Genomic DNA, 16,923 nt, shown 5'->3' with positions numbered 1-16,923 from the left:
AAATATTATAAACATATATCAAACAAACTACATACAGTAACTAAAATCGATATTGTTTTATCCTGACCTTTAGCAACAATAACATACTTAACTAGTTCGAAATAAGTCACCATAAGAGCCAAATAAATACGATAATAAACGGCAAAAACTTGAGGTAGTTTTAGAGATAAGATTCATCGCTGTATGTTTCGATTCAAAAACCCAGATGAACTAAATAGAATCCCGTAACATTCACTAATCGACCAGAAGGTGTTGCGAAACAAATTTTGTTCACGGATAATCTCTAAAAGAGTAAATACTATAATTATTGGTTATATAGTTACCTTGTATTACTGTAACCTCTTAGATTTCCTGAAAAATTGCTGGGAAAAAGCCATTTACAGAGAAAAAATATGTTCAGGACAACTCATTAATCGTCAATACATTTAGACTGACCCTCGTACCATCCATCATGAGATATATCGAACCTCGAAATATGTTTATAGTTGAGGAACTATATTGCATCACAATTATGCATTCATCAGATCATAAGCATCGAAATTATTAATTTTAATTAACGTCGTGAATCATCAAAAACTGGAAAGGAAATATTATTCTTTGAAGGATAATGTTGTGATGTAGGAAAAAGCGTTAAATATCACGAAGAGTTCAGCGGGTAATACTGAACCCTGTTCAGGGAGCTTGAAACGGAATGCCCGGTTGTCTACCACAAATGCACTGCCAAGTCCGCTGCGAGACTATGAGTCAGGTATATATGTGCTTGCGGCCAGGCTAAGAGTGGAGAAGTTCACAGTTCACAGGACCGAATAAGCTAAGGACAATGTTCTCTCCTGTTAATAATTAATTTACTATTTATAGCAAAGTTCATTCATTTCCATTTCTTTGTTTAAATGCCTTTATTTGATCTTGAATTAGTTGAAAATATTTTTTTACAAATATTATAAACATATATCAAACAAACTACATACAGTAATTAAAATGGATATTGTTTTATCCCGATCTTTAGCAACAATAACATACTTAACTAGTTCAAAATAAGTCACCATAAGAGCCAAATAAATAAGATAATAAACGGCAAAAACTTGAGGTAGTTTTAGAGATAAGATTCATCGCTGTATTTTTCGATTCAAAAACCCAGATGAACTAAATAGAATCCCGTAACATTCACTAATCGACCAGAAGGTGTTGCGAAACAAATTTTGTTCACGGATAATCTCTAAAAGAGTAAATACTATAATTATTGGTTATATAGATACCTTGTATTACTGTAACCTCTTAGATTTCCTGAAAAATTGCTGGGAAAAAGCCATTTACAGAGAAAAAATATGTTCAGGACAACTCATTAATCCTCAATACATTTAGAGTGACCCTCGTATCATCCATCATGAGATATATCGAACCTCATTCACATCCTTATTTAAATATGTTTATAGTTGAGGAACTATATTGTGCAATTATGCATTCATCAGATAATAAGCATCGAAATTATTAATTTTAATTAACGTCGTGAATTATCAATTAATTAATAGGAGCCGTTAAAGTGGATTTCCACAAAACTGAAACGAGACGCAAGAGTAAATAAACGGTTGCAGTTCTAATTCGGCGATTTTAATTTAAATATTTGCATTGGCAACGTCTTGCTTGAAAATTTATTATGTAATACATCGATCAACTAATCGACACAAAACCGTAAGATATCAAAACAAGATCTCCGGAGAGAGTAACGAGTCGATGGAGCACGGGTAGCGTTCACACACAAAGGAAACTTAAATTTTGCGTGGAATATTGATCAGATGAAGTCAATCACGCGCAAAATAAAACCATGTTGTTTCACATTCAACGGATTGTCTTAGGCCATAGTCACTGGTTGTTCGTTGTTTATTTCCAGGTTTCAAAAGAATGCTTCAGGGAAAGAGGTTTGACAGAAATGAAGAAGTAATTGCCGAAGTTGGAGCCTGGTCTCAAAGAACAATGATAAATCGTTCTACGAAAAAGGTATACAAAAATGGACGCTCCACTGGATATGTCACTGTTGAGATATAGTATCCTGATAAAAAAAGTTATAGTTTTCCTAAAAATTGTTGTTTTATAACTCAAACTCTGTATATATTGAGTAATGTGGTATAACAATAATCAGATTGAATCTATTTCACATTACTTAATAACTCACAGCAATACAATATATATATATATATATATATATATATATATATATATATATATATATATATTCAAAATAAATGCTAAGCATGGACATAGCAACACAGAGTACAGTATAACAGTTATAAAGTAAGCAGATATTCTAACAATTGTAACAATATGACGAGAACTATGACGTGTAATATTTGCAACATTGTTGCTATTTTATATGCAACAGTATCTATACCAAACATCAATATCAATAACAAAACTGTAGTGTCATTTATTGGTTAATTTTTAGTAAAAATATATTTTACATTATTTTATAATAAGATATAGCATCATATCTAATAACAATTATCGCTAGTTAACTCTTATCTATATAAAATATCTTATTCATAATAATTTTTTTAACTAGTCGTAAATGAATCTTTGTGATATAAAGGGTGTCCCAAAATGTACACCAGATTTAAATATGTCGAAAAAATTTAAAGCATTATCATTATTAGAGAATAGCTAACTCCAAAAGAAGAAGACGTCTATGAGAATATCTAGTGCTCTATCCAGACAGCACACATCGGCACCCATACCGAAGTGGTAATGGTTATTTGGTCAGTAACACTAAACTGAAAATAGGCTAGATTCTATGGAGAAAATCGATTTCTCATAGAAATCCGAGAAGTCTGTCTGTATTTTCTCTTGTTAAGACATTTCTAAAATTTTGAGGGGAAAAAATCAGCTTTAACCTCAAACAGCCTGTTGTAGTTGGCCCCCTGGACCCAACGACGTTGTACCTCGTTCTTTGTGAAACAACGAACGAATGGGATAAGGTCAGTATGGATACAAATATTTGCGATCGGGAGGGGAAAGGAGGCTGGCGATTTAGCCGCACTATCCGCGTGCTAATTTCCCAGTATACCAACGTGAGAACGGATACACAGTACACTTGTCCTGATCCCATTCAGATAGTATTTAAGGTAGGGATGATTGACAGTGATTCGGTGACCAGCGGATGAAGACCAGGAAACATTCGAGAGCATTTCGGGAGTCAGTAAAGATTAACCATTCTTTGAAGGATAGTGTTGTGATGTAGGAGAAAGCGTTGAATATCGCGAAGAGTTCAGCGGTCAATACTTAATCCTGTTCAGGGAGCTTGAAACGGAATGCCCGGTTGTCTACCACAAATGCACTGCCAAGTCCGCTGCGAGATTATGAGCCAGGTATATATGTGCTTGCGGCCAGGCTAAGAGTGGAGAAGTTCACAGTTCACAGGACCGAATAAGCTAAGGACAATGTTCTCTCCTACTAATAATTAATTTACTATTTATAGCAAAATTCATTCATTTCCATTTCTTTGTTTAAATGCCTTTATTTGATCTTGAATTAGTTGAAAATATTTTTTTACAAATATTATAAACATATATCAAACAAACTACATACAGTAATTAAAATGGATATTGTTTTATCCTGACCTTTAGCAACAATAACATACTTAACTAGTTCGAAATAAGTCACCATAAGAGCCAAATAAATACGATAATAAACGGCAAAAACTTGAGGTAGTTTTAGAGATCAGATTCATCGCTATATTTTTCGATTCAAAAACCCAGATGAACTAAATAGAATCCCTTAACATTCACTAATCGACCAGAAGGTGTTGCAAAACAAATTTTGTTCACGGATAAGCTCTAAAAGATTAAATACTATAATTATTGGTTATATAGTCACCTAGTATTACTGTAACCTCTTAGATTACCTGAAAAATTGCTGGGAAAAAGCCATTTACAGAAAGAAAATATTTTCAGGACAACTCATTATTTCTCAGTTTAAGCTTCATATGACTCCCGATTGTAAATCAATAAAATGCATAAAAAATCACCAGAACAAGTGTTTTAACTGATTATGAAATTGGCTGACTGATTGACAATTTATTAAACAGTCCTGTTCATTGCTATTATTAACATCTATTAATACAAATATATATTGTTTTAGAAACAACATTCTCAGCTAGTCAATTATTACAATTATTATAGATAGATATTATTGACAAATAGATAGGATAAAATACGATTTAATATTGTATAAATGCAGTGTCCTTGATAAAAAACATTCTGAATAATAGAAATAGTTTTAATTTCTCTCGGTTACAAAAATTAGTTAGAATTTCAATAAACATAATGCAGAAATAAAATATGCCGGTTTGGTGGAGCAATGGTAAAAGCGACAGGACGGTCGACCTACTGTTGTGATAGTCGCGGGTTCGTATCCTATGGTCGTAAATTTATGTTTGTGATTGTCCTAGGCAAGGGTGCAAAATGATGGATCGACAAGGAAAATGATCCCAGTCACGCCAGTTTAAGTTGGTCACTCACCACGTTAAACTGTAGGTCCTGTCCAGATAAACCCATAGGTTGGTAAAAAGAGACTTAAATATATATATATATATATATATATATATATATATATATAAAATATACATTATTTTAACATAAACTTATACAATTGTATAAAAAACATGTTTCCCGACTCTGTGATATTACTGAAAATGTGTATGTTGTATTATCTCATAACATATCATTCAACTGATAAAACCAACGTTGAGTGTTGTTTCGTTGTTTGTTTTTTGCTTTAGTCTCCGTTTGATCACTGTTCATGTTTGTTTTTTAACGTGTGTTATGAAGATTACACGCGTCAGAGACTATTTAACATATTCTTTCTTGAAATGTTTATTATTTGCTGATTATTTGCTTATATTTTGAATTGTTTTCTTTCTACGTTATTTGGATATTTGTGATAGTGTAAATCTGCTCAGAAAAAATATCAAAATGCTGGACGGTAACGGTAACAAAAGCTAAAATGAAGAAGGAGGGTGATTGATACGACAAAGTTATGAAGTTTATGTATCACTTAAAACAGTCAGAAATCAATGATTACTTTCAATAACAGCTCTCTAAGGTTCCATTAACTTTCTGTGATATTATTTACTGAATATTAGGGACAACTTAAAATCACAAATTATCACACCAGTCACGCCAAAAGAACTAAACAATGAGATGAGAATAAACCCGAACTCAAAAGTCATGGGAATTCGATTTAATGGAGAAATCTTAAAGCAACTTCTTAGAAACGCCATAGTAAATCTTACTAATATATTTTAACGCAGCTTTTATTTTTCTACATATTGGAAAGTGGCAGAAGTAAGCATAATGTCAAATCCTGGTAAACAAGCTAATGATGTCAAATCATATAGACCTATTTCTCTACTAACAACTGTATCGAAATTTTTCGAGAAAATATTATTTAAGACAATAAGTCCAATTTTAAAACAAAGCAACTTAATTCCAGACTATTAGTATGAGTTTCGAATATCCATCAAATAGAAGTCAACATAGCGAATAACAAGAAGCAAAGAAGAAAGAAATTTTTTTTGTTCAGGTAAAAACGTAAGTGTATGAGAGAGTATTGCTGGCAATTCTTGACCAAAATCTGAACAAAGATAAAATAGAACAAGAGAAAAAATTAGATAGGATTTTGTACGATGCAAGAATAGTGGAGAGGACGATACTTTGAAAATATTATATTTATTAATAAGAGTTAACCTGGAGCGAATAAACAAAACATATAATATTAATCATCAACGACACCCTGATGATCTAATCTGAAGGTGGAGGAGTGAAACAAACAAGGGAAAAAGAATATATCTTTCAAAAATAGCATAGGTAAATAAAATATTGTTTTGTAAAAATCGTAATTATGTATTGACTGGTGACTTCTTTCAGGCGAAAAGTACGATGATCTACAAGATGAAGATTTTGCTTTGAGACAGATGAATGATATATACAAATATGACTTCTGGACTTTTTGTAAATAGTATTAGATAATATGAAGCCTTTATATAAATATGGTGCAAGGATTTGATGTAAACATATTTCGATATAATCTCTATATAAATACTCCATTTATTCTAGTAGAATGCGACTTTATTTTCAAATGTTTCCAATTTTTATTTACTCGATAAACAAAATTACAACACTTTCAATTCTTAAGATGTGCATTTTAATTGGTATTTCATTCAAAATATTTCATAAAAATTAATGATAGTTTTTATATTACTATCTTTGCTAGTGTTTAAATGAGTTCGCAGCATTTTCTTGATTATTGTAACATAACATGTCAATTGAAAACCGGCCTGATACATAGATGGCGCTACTAGAATTAAATCCATATGTTTTTTAGTTAGCCCTAATAATCAGAAGATGCGTGTATAAATTTGACAGCTGTCGGATCATTAGTTTATGAATTATAGCATTTTGAATGAAGCAACTTTTGTTATTGTGAAAAAATTGATAAAAAGGAATTTCGTGTGTTGATAAAAAACTGCTTTGGGAAGGGAAAAAATACAGTCGAAGCAAAACTTCGTAGCTTGTTGAAGCCTGATGCCGAGTTTCCGGACACTGCGCCAGGAAAATCAACCATCAAGGATTGGTATGCTAAGTTTAGAAGGAGACGAAATGAACACTGAAGACGGTGAACGCATTGGACGCCCAAAAGAGGTTGTTACCGATGAAAGCATTAAAAAAATCCACAAAATGATTTTAAATGACCGTAAATTAAAATTGAATGAAATAGTAGATACTCTAAAGATATCAACTGAATATTTGGGTATGAGAAAGCTCTGTGCAAAGTGGGTGTCGCGCGAGCTCACTTTTGAACAAAAACAACGACGAGTTGATGATTCGGAGCAGTGTTCGAAGATAATCAAGCGTAATAAACTCGAGTTTTTGTGTCAATATGTGACAATGGATGAAACATGGCTCCATTATTTCACTCCGAAGTCCAATCGACAGTCAACCAACCTGCTCCAAAGCGTGGGAAACGCATCGGTCTATTTTAGGATGCGCATGGAATAATTTTCATTGACTACCTTGAGAAAGGAAGTACCATCAACATCGACTACTACACAGCGTTATTGGACCGTTTGAAAGGCAAAATCGCCGAAAAACGGCCGCAATTGAAGAAAAAGAAAGTGCTGCTTCACTAAGACAATGCACCGTGTCACAAGTCAGTGAAAACGATAGCAGAAATCCATCATCCACCGTATTCTCCAGATCTGCCCCCCAGCAACTATTTCCTGTTCTCAGATCTAAAAAGAGTGCTCGCTGGGAAGAAATTTTCGTCGAATGAAGAGGTGATCGCCGAAACTGAGGCCTATTTTGAAGCAAAGGACAAATTGTACTACAAAAATGGTATCGAAAAGTTGGAGGGTCGCTATAATCAGTGTATCACCCTTGAAGGGAATTATGTTGAATAATTTTTTTTTTTTTTTATTACTCTTCGTGAGTCCACAATCTGCCCTATTGGCAATAAGTATTTCTTCTGTTTATATTATATATACATGGCATGTAGAAAATCACTTCAATAAGCAATCTTCTGTATAAAATATTATCTTAATTAATTAGACTTATTCTAATGCTTATTCTAAACTCTACATATGTCCAGTAATCAGATCAGGTGGTGTTAAACGTTTTAGTCTACGCACTTCACTATCACGTCGCATATTTAGCTGATTAGCGAGTACATTGGGATGCACTGACACTCTTTCGAAGTACTTCACACATACACGTTGGATTACACTCGTTATAGGTTCTAGAGGAATATCGCGTTGTATCACTTTATTTGAAATATAGTACGGAGCATCAACAATGGCACGCAACACCTTATTTTGGAACCGTTGAATGATGGATATATTAGATTTGCTAGCGGTACCCCATAGTTGAATTCCATATGTCCAAATGGGCCTGAGTATAGACTCATACAGCAATACCTTGTTATCTAATGATAACTTGGATTTGCGCCCAATGAGCCAATACATTTGATATAATTTTAGTCCTAGTTGTTTCCGTTTAGAGAGTATGTGCTTCTTCCAGGTTAGGCGTCGATCTAAATGCATACCAAGATATTTAACATGCTCTGCTTGGGGGAGTTGACGATGATTGATATTTACTGGTGGACATGTTCTTCTACGCAGGGTAAACGTTATATGCGTGGATTTTGATTCATTGGCTTTAATGCGCCATGTCTTCAACCATAATTGTATTTGATCCAGGTGGGTTTGTAGGTTTATTGATGCTGTGACTGGATCTTCATGGGATGCTAAGATTGCTGTATCGTCTGCATATGTTGCCACAGTAGTTATTTTTGTGGTGGGCAGATCAGCCGTATACAGAAGATACAGTACTGGACCCAGTACACTACCTTGCGGAACTCCTGAATATATGGGATTTAATTCGGTATGTTCATCGCCTTGATTTACAATAAAATGTCTGTCAGTGAGATACGATTTTAGTAGCTGATAGTCCGGATGAGGGAGAAGTTTCTTTAGTTTAACCTGCAAGCCCGTATGCCATACTTTGTCAAAAGCCTGGGATATGTCTAGGAAAGCAGCCGAACAATATCTTTTGGCATTTAGGTCAGCGTTTATTTGGTTTACAAGTCTATGCACTTGTTCTATAGTCCCATGCTTATTGCGAAACCCAAACTGATGTTCTGGAATAATTTTTCTTTTTTCTATTATATAGTTTAATTTTTTTATGTATAATTTCTCGAAAACTTTCGAGATTATTGGTAATAAACTTATAGGTCGGTAGGAGGTCACATCTTCTGGTATTTTTCCTGGTTTAAGTATCATTAATATTTTAGCTACTTTCCAGATACTAGGGAAATAATTAATTCGTAGCATAGCATTAAATATATATGTTAATAGTTTTATAGCCTTTTCTGATAGTTCTTTTAAAATTTTGCCAGTAATTAAGTCATAACCAGGAGCTTTTTTAATATTAATCTCTCTCATTATTGTATGTTTAACTTTTTTGACCGTTAATTTCTCGTGCGGTAAATCCATTTGAAATGGCGAATCTAGAAAGCTAGTAATATTATTTTCGTCATCTTTATGTAGCTGAGACTGGAAAGGTTTAAAAACATTTTTTAAGTGTTTTGAGAAAATGTCGGCCTTCTCTTTATTGCTTCTCGCCCAATTATTTTCGCTTGTTTTAATAGGTGGGTTATGCTGCTGGGATCTCCTAAGCTTTTTTGTTGCTTTCCACAACGAATAGTCTGTAGCCTCAGTTGATGTCAAGTTTTCTAGGTATTCTTGAATGCCTTGGTTTTGTTCAATTTGAATTAGATCTCTCAGCTCTTTTATGGCTCTATTAAATTTTCTTTTATTCTCTTCAGTCCTTTGCTGTTGCCAATTTCGTCGTAACTTTCTTTTTTCTGCTATCTTTTTCTGTATTGTACATGATATATGTGTATTTTTTCTTGGAAATGTTTCAATGTTGGGAGTCGCGGAATATGCTGCCTCCTGTATATTTTTTGTAAGATTTATTGCTGCTATTTCTATATCCATTTCAGTTTGTAACGGTAAGTTTAGAGAGATATTTTGGTCTAAGTTTTCTCTAAATGAGGGCCAGTTAGTTCTATTATTGCACAGAGAAGGGGGTTTATCTTTGATGGTAATTTTTGAAGAAATTGTTACTATTATTGGTGAATGATCAGAAGACAGGTCGAAACATGATTCTGCCTGACACTTTTTTGGATCAATATTTTTTGTAATACAGAAATCTATTGTATCTGGTTTTTTATTTCTGTCTGAAGGCCAATATGTTGGTTCACCAGTAGAGATATGTTGTAAGTTATCTTTCCTTATGGCTTTGAGCAGTTCTCTACCTTTTGAGGTTATTATTCTTGAGCCCCACATTAAATGTTTTGCATTATAATCTCCTCCTGCTATAAATCTATTACCTAGCGTACGGAAGAATTCTTGAAATTGTTCTGCCTTGTTGTTATGTTTGGGTGGGCAATAAATCGCAGAAATTGTTAATGGTCCATGGGCTTCCTCTATGGTTATACTGGTGGCTTGCAGGTAGTCTTTGCGGAATTTTTCTTTTTCGAAATGCTTTATATCATCTCGAATTATTATGGCTGTACCTCCATGTGCTTTATCATCAGGGTGATTTGTATGATAAATCTTATATTTAGGAACTTTCAGATAATTCTTGTCCGTAAAGTGTGTTTCGGAAACCATCATAATGTCAATATTTTGTTCATTTACGAACATTTTTAGTTCCCTGGCGTGTTGTTGAAGCCCATTGGCATTCCAGACGGCGATTTTGTAGCTATTGGTTTCAGGCATTAGGCAAGTTTGCTTACGACGGTTGTGAGTAGACCAAGCATCGTACTCATTTGATCCATTAGTTTGGCCATCATATTTTCTAATCTTGAGATGTTGCTAGTTTCAGTAGGTTGAGATATTGTCTCTCGTTTTTGTGCTGAACCATTTTCAACTATTTGGGCATAAGTTATGTCTGGTTGACTTGTTCTGGTGGGTAGTGGTAGATTAGTAGTAGTGGATTGTTTTTGTTGATGCCTTTTTTCCCTTAAGGCAGGATAGAGTTTCTGCTGTAGTTGCTTGTGAACTGCGCAACCCTTGTAGTTCGCTGGATGATTTCCGTTACAGTTAACACATTTCACTTTTTCATCGCGAACTTTACGAGTACAATCTCCTGTCTTATGTTCTCCTGCACATTTTACGCATCTATATGATTTGCGACAGTAAGTCTTTGTGTGCCCGTGCGCTTGACATCTTGTGCATTGTGGTATAATTCTTTTTATATGTGGTGGTTCGCATTTAATAATATTATTTTCCAATTTGGTGATTTCATACACCGCCTTATTATTTCCATTAGGTTTTATGTCTATATAAAACATAGGCAGAGGTTTTTTTGTCGTGTGATGTCGTATATTGTGAATATTTACGACCTCGTGGCCTTTTTCAGCTAGTGCTACCTTGATGGTGTTAAAGTCCGTCCCGTGATGTAATCCTTTTAATACGAATTTAAATGTTCTCTCGGATTTTGGCCTGAATGTATGGTATTGGGTGTTTCTTTCATCTAATTCTTTTATAAGAACTTTAAAGTGATCCGCTTCGAACAATTGGATTTTAATTGTTTCATAGCTCACTGTTTTAATTGTGTAGTTCGTAGTAATGGTTTTCAATAAGTCATGGATGTTTTTTATTATTCCTACCTTATAGACTGTTATTGGTGGTGGTTTGGGAACAACTTTTTCAGGGCTTGGTTGTATGTTCTCTTCAATTTCTTCCGACAGGTTGCTAAAACTGTTTTTTGTCTCTATCGGTTTCTGCAACCAATAGTCACTGATTCTTGTTTGTTTCCTCGCGATTTCTTCTTCTGGACTTCTCAATCGTTTTTTATTAATGACTGTAGTCCATTCTGATGGTGGAGTTTGCGTTATTGCTGTTTGTTCTAATCTTATATCAAAGTGTGCAGGTGATTTGGTTGAATCGCTGTGGTTTGCCATTTTTTAATATTTTAATATTTTATTTTATTTACTTCCAGATGATAAAAAAAATAAAATAAATACATTGTTTATTTCACGCACTTCATTTTTCACTTACGTTATTTTAGCACTAGTTTTTTACTATAAATACTATAAATGAATTTCAAAAGGACTGTTGTAAAATAAGATGAAATAATTTTAAACACTAATAAAAATGAGATGCAGTCCTTTTGTCTGGTCACGTAAACACGTATTCACTACACTTTAGGTCCACATGTTGAATAATAAAAACTAATTTTGCCAAAAAAATTTGTTTTACTATGGTAGGCCGGGGACTTTTCAATTGATCTGTTATTTTTGAGTATTGCTTTTTAATTTCTCAAAATTTATTAGACTAAAATGCTCAACACCAGTTAAAAAACAAAATATATGCTCTTGCGCAGAATTTGCCAAAAGAGCATTTGTTCACTCAGACCATAAATTCAAATAAATGAAAATGTCCATGTATTAAATTGAAATTACCTTTTATTTACTGTAACCTGGCATTTCATTGTTGACATTCATTTTATCCATACACAAGACTATGTTTGTCGTACATTTCACATTAATTTATTACATATATTTTATTTAAACATATACACATTTATCAGATGTTCTGATAATTACGAGGTTTTTATTTGCTGATATTAGTACTGTCTTCAAAATAACATATTTATTCTTATACGTTTTTTAATATATAGAAAAGTCTTTTTTGTGCAAACCGAAAATTAAAAATAGATGTTGGTTACCATTTAAGATAGAATATTTCGCATGTACAAACGAATACAGATGGTTAGATACAATAACAGACAGTTTTTTAACACTTAACTTAAGAAACGATGAACAAAAATACCTGATTTTATAGAAACCTAAATTTATAAAACTGAAGCTGTGGTATATATTTGTATATCTGTCATAGCCATTAATTTTTAATTTATTATTAGATGTTCTGAAAATTATGAGGCTTTTAATTAATGATATCACTACTAGAATTGTCTTCAGAATAACATACTTATTTTTATATGTTTTTTAATATATAGAAAAGTCTTTTTTGTGCAAACCGAAAATTAAAAATAGATGTTTGTTACCACTTAAGATAGAATATCTCGCATGTACAAACGAATACAGATGGTTAGATATAACAACAGACAGTTTTTTAACACTTAACTTAAGAAACGATGACCAAAAATACCTGATTTTATAGAAACCTAAATTTATAAAACTGAAGCTGTAGTATATATTAGTATATCTGTCATAGCCATTAATTTTTAATTTATTATTAGATGTTCTGAAAATTATGAGGCTTTTAATTAATGATATCACTACTAGAATTGTCTTCAGAATAACATACTTATTTTTATATGTTTTTTAATATATAGAAAAGTCTTTTTTGTGCAAACCGAAAATTAAAAATAGATGTTTGTTACCACTTAAGATAGAATATCTCGCATGTACAAACGAATACAGATGGTTAGATATAACAACAGACAGTTTTTTAACACTTAACTTAAGAAACGATGACCAAAAATACCTGATTTTATAGAAACCTAAATTTATAAAACTGAAGCTGTAGTATATATTAGTATATCTGTCATAGCCATTAATTTTTAATTTATTATTAGATGTTCTGAAAATTATGAGGCTTTTAATTAATGATATCACTACTAGAATTGTCTTCAGAATAACATACTTATTTTTATATGTTTTTTAATATATAGAAAAGTCTTTTTTGTGAAAACCGAAAATTAAAAATAGATGTTTGTTACCAGTTAAGATAGAATATCTCGCATGTACAAACGAATACAGATGGTTAGATACAACAACAGACAGTCTTTTAACACTTTTAAGAAACGGTAAACAAAAATGTCTGATTTTATTGATTTCATTAATTTCTAGATGTTCTGATCATTATAAGGCTTTTATTCTGTCGATGCTTCATCTTTCAACACTGCTACTAACATTATTTATATACAGAACTTGATATTAGTATTAGAATTGCCTTCAAAATAATATATTCATGTCTTTCTATATTTCTATAATTTCTGTACTTTCAATAAGTAAAAAGCAAGAATTCCAATAATATATAACGAATATAGAAAGTTTCAATAGGGTATCCATTGATCTTACTAAAATTTCAGATATGGACAAAACTGAACTATTAATAAAAAAACACTACTTATTTTTCAAGGTTAATAGTGATGTTTGTCGGTACAAACATCACTATTATCGCTAATGTTGCAAACAATTTTGGAAACATATGACAACAGCTTTACTAATACTAAAACTAACCGAATTTTATAAACTAATTCCATTACATGTCCTGATACGCCAGACAGCATTATGTATCTCCTTAACTAGTGTAAAATGCCAAAGAACATCCGCTCCAAGTTAAAACAAATTTTATATTTTTACAAATTGTATTTGGAAGTATATTCGACGTCATCTCTGACGTTTATTTGCCGTTTTATTGGAAGGACTATGCATATATATATATATATATATATATATATATATATATATATATATATATATATATATATGCTTTATATTTTATGGTTAATGCTCTAGATAATTATAGAATTATTAACAAATAACTTCATTTATATAATTTTATGTTTTGATTTAATATTAGTGCCTAAGATAGAAAAAAAAATACGCGCTACTACTAATTTTTTTATTATTGAACTTATATATATTGAAACTTATAGACAAAAAATCACTCCATTACTGTAGATCATGTTCTGCATTGATATTACTATGCAATTTATGTATTCCCGTAATCTATTGGAGGTATGTGCCATGTGTATGTTGTAGTATGCACTGGAAGATCTTTTAATATGAAATAGCTCCTTTTATATCTTCTTTTTAGATTCTCCATTTTACATCATTACAAGAAAATTATATTATATTACTTTGCTCTACACTAGAAGGAGTGTATATTATACCATATATAATGTTTATTAGAAGATATTAACTAGCTCCACTAATATATACGTCTTCAGGAAGTATTAGAACTTTTTAAACTATTTATGAAAAACTATTATCATATTATAGTAATATGAAGGAATGTTAAAAACAATAGCTCTATTAATATATATGCATTATGGTTGATACACATATATTCAAATATTTACAGTATTTTGGCTTATAGTATCTTAACTATTAAAAGAACATACTATGCAATAGAGATATAAAAAATATATAAGAAAACCCATATTTTTAAACTAAAATAATTGTAATAATGGAGTTATATACAAATCAATTTCAAAATAATTACTACAAGAATAACGAAATTGACCTGTTTTTGTCTTTATTACAACGGGAAAACACTTAATACATATGTTAATTAAGATAATATGGAAATATTGTAATATTAATATTGACTTACACGCATCAATTACATAACAATATTTTAAAATAAAACGATATGGGCCATAATAATATACATAAGGCTAAGAATTCTGGCGGACTGAATGTTATTTTTGCACAAATTGGCAACACGTACCGTCGGCTCGTACTGGCGAGACCACGAGCTTCGTTGCACTTATCCTCGACATACGTTTTTACTACATCTGGCAACAGCCGATATAATCGAACTGTCAAAAGCAACGACGTGCGAGGCTTAGAAAAATATCTCAATTCCTAAAAGTTCTGGGTTAATATTAGTAGATAATTTATTTAGAATACTGTCATATAACGTATATTCTTAAACAATTTATATAGTATTCAAAAGGTGTATTAAGAGCTATCAACAAGTGAATGCTTCGTTTCTATACCCTACTTGTTCTAGATAAATATTTTAAACCATTATGTTTTCAGCTATATGGAGATTGCAATTAAGACAAAAGAAAACTCTGTAGCAAAGTTATTAAATACTATTCACAAAGAAACACCTCATTTCTATATTAAAACTATTTTAATAATGGAGCCATATCACCATTTTAATAGTTAAACGAATTTAAAATAATGGTTTATTTGTTTTTTATGTTGTTTATGTTGTCAATTATGTATATCAATATTTTAAAATAAACCGATAATATTAAGAATTAGTGTCATCATAAAACAAATAAGGTTACGGAATTCCTTCAGCCGTGATATGGTTTTAGGTTACATCGACACATTATTAAATTTGTGTATTCTCGCGGACTGAATGTTATTTTTGCACAAATTGGCAACATGTACCGTCGGCTCGTACTGGCGAGACCACGAGCGTCGTTGCACTTATCCCCGACAAACGTTTTTACTGCATCTGGCAACAGCCGACACAATCGAACTGTCAAAAGCATCGACGCGCAAGGCTTAGGAAAATCGCAGGCAATCACCTCACTAATTTTAAACGGACCGATAAACGCCCAGATATCCATCCTTGTGTGCGAAAAAAGCCTTGTTCGTTACGTTCGCGACGGACGTTTATGTGGTAATATAAAATCCCGAAGGGGTTTCCGCGTTTTTTTGATAGATGTCGCACGCAGTACCGCTCGCGTTTCGTTCTGGTACGTACGATCGGCGAGTTTAATGGTGATTCTGTATCGGTTTCGCATCGAAAATCGTTTTCCTCGATATTGAATGAAGATAATACTGCGCGTTTCCCGTTGAAAATATCAAATAAAAGCTTGAGGACAGACATAATAAAATAAAAAAAGGCAAGTACTTACAGAGAGGGGGATTTTAACCTGTTTTGTCTCGATGTATCTTATCAACAGTATTAAATATGTGAAGTTAAAGTGCTTGTATAACCTATAAATTATAGCTACTCATTTTTATTAGTGGGAAACGTTATATTCATAATATTAATAAAGATAAAAAAGCTTATAATGTATTACCACATGCGAAGAGAGACTGTACGAAATTAAATAACTTTTACACGGAATGAAAAAAGGATACAAGGAAATTTTTGGTCAATATACAGGTCGTTCTATATTTCTCAATCATCACTTGTCACAACTGCCGTTGTTAGACGTTGATTCTTTTAACTATCATTTGTTTTAGACAATCGGACATAACCTACGCGGACATTTCAATCCTAGAAGAAGATCTAATGCAGAGGGTCTAACATTTTCAGTTGGCAGAACTAAATTTTATTTTCTGATTGTAAAAAATGATTATTATAAATAAAAAATATCTAAACACCCATCTAGACATATATAATCTGGACTCTAATAATCTTACGGTTGATATTAAAAAAGAAATAACAATATATTATAAGTATCAATGGTAAAAAATAATGTTATAGGTAAAAATCATTCGTAAGCTATTAGGAATTACAAGGAAATAGTGATATTAAGATGCTCAATAAATAACTTGGTTTTAACAAGATATAAAGTGAGGCTATGAACAATAATTAACTCCGTGCTAGCTTAATTAAAACATTTATACTATTTTATGAAG

General features: G+C 32.0%; 1 long non-coding RNA gene across 1 annotated transcript; it reads left to right on the top strand.

Annotated features, from left to right (window-relative positions):
- The first annotated feature begins 16,036 nt into the window (after positions 1 to 16,036).
- LOC143193863 (uncharacterized) lies at positions 16,037 to 16,666 on the top strand. The gene is made up of 2 exons (XR_013005117.1): positions 16,037 to 16,178; positions 16,525 to 16,666. It is a non-coding gene; the product is annotated as an uncharacterized LOC143193863 (long non-coding RNA).
- The last annotated feature ends 257 nt before the right edge of the window (positions 16,667 to 16,923 follow it).

The sequence above is a fragment of the Rhynchophorus ferrugineus genome, unplaced genomic scaffold (assembly GCF_030347505.1).
Source record: "Rhynchophorus ferrugineus isolate W39M unplaced genomic scaffold, kcgeb_rfMv2 rfM3, whole genome shotgun sequence".
In the NCBI taxonomy this organism is placed as follows: Eukaryota; Metazoa; Arthropoda; class Insecta; order Coleoptera; family Curculionidae; genus Rhynchophorus; species Rhynchophorus ferrugineus.
The sequence above is the reverse complement of the archived record's forward strand: the minus strand, read 5'-3'. Positions and strand labels throughout refer to the sequence as shown.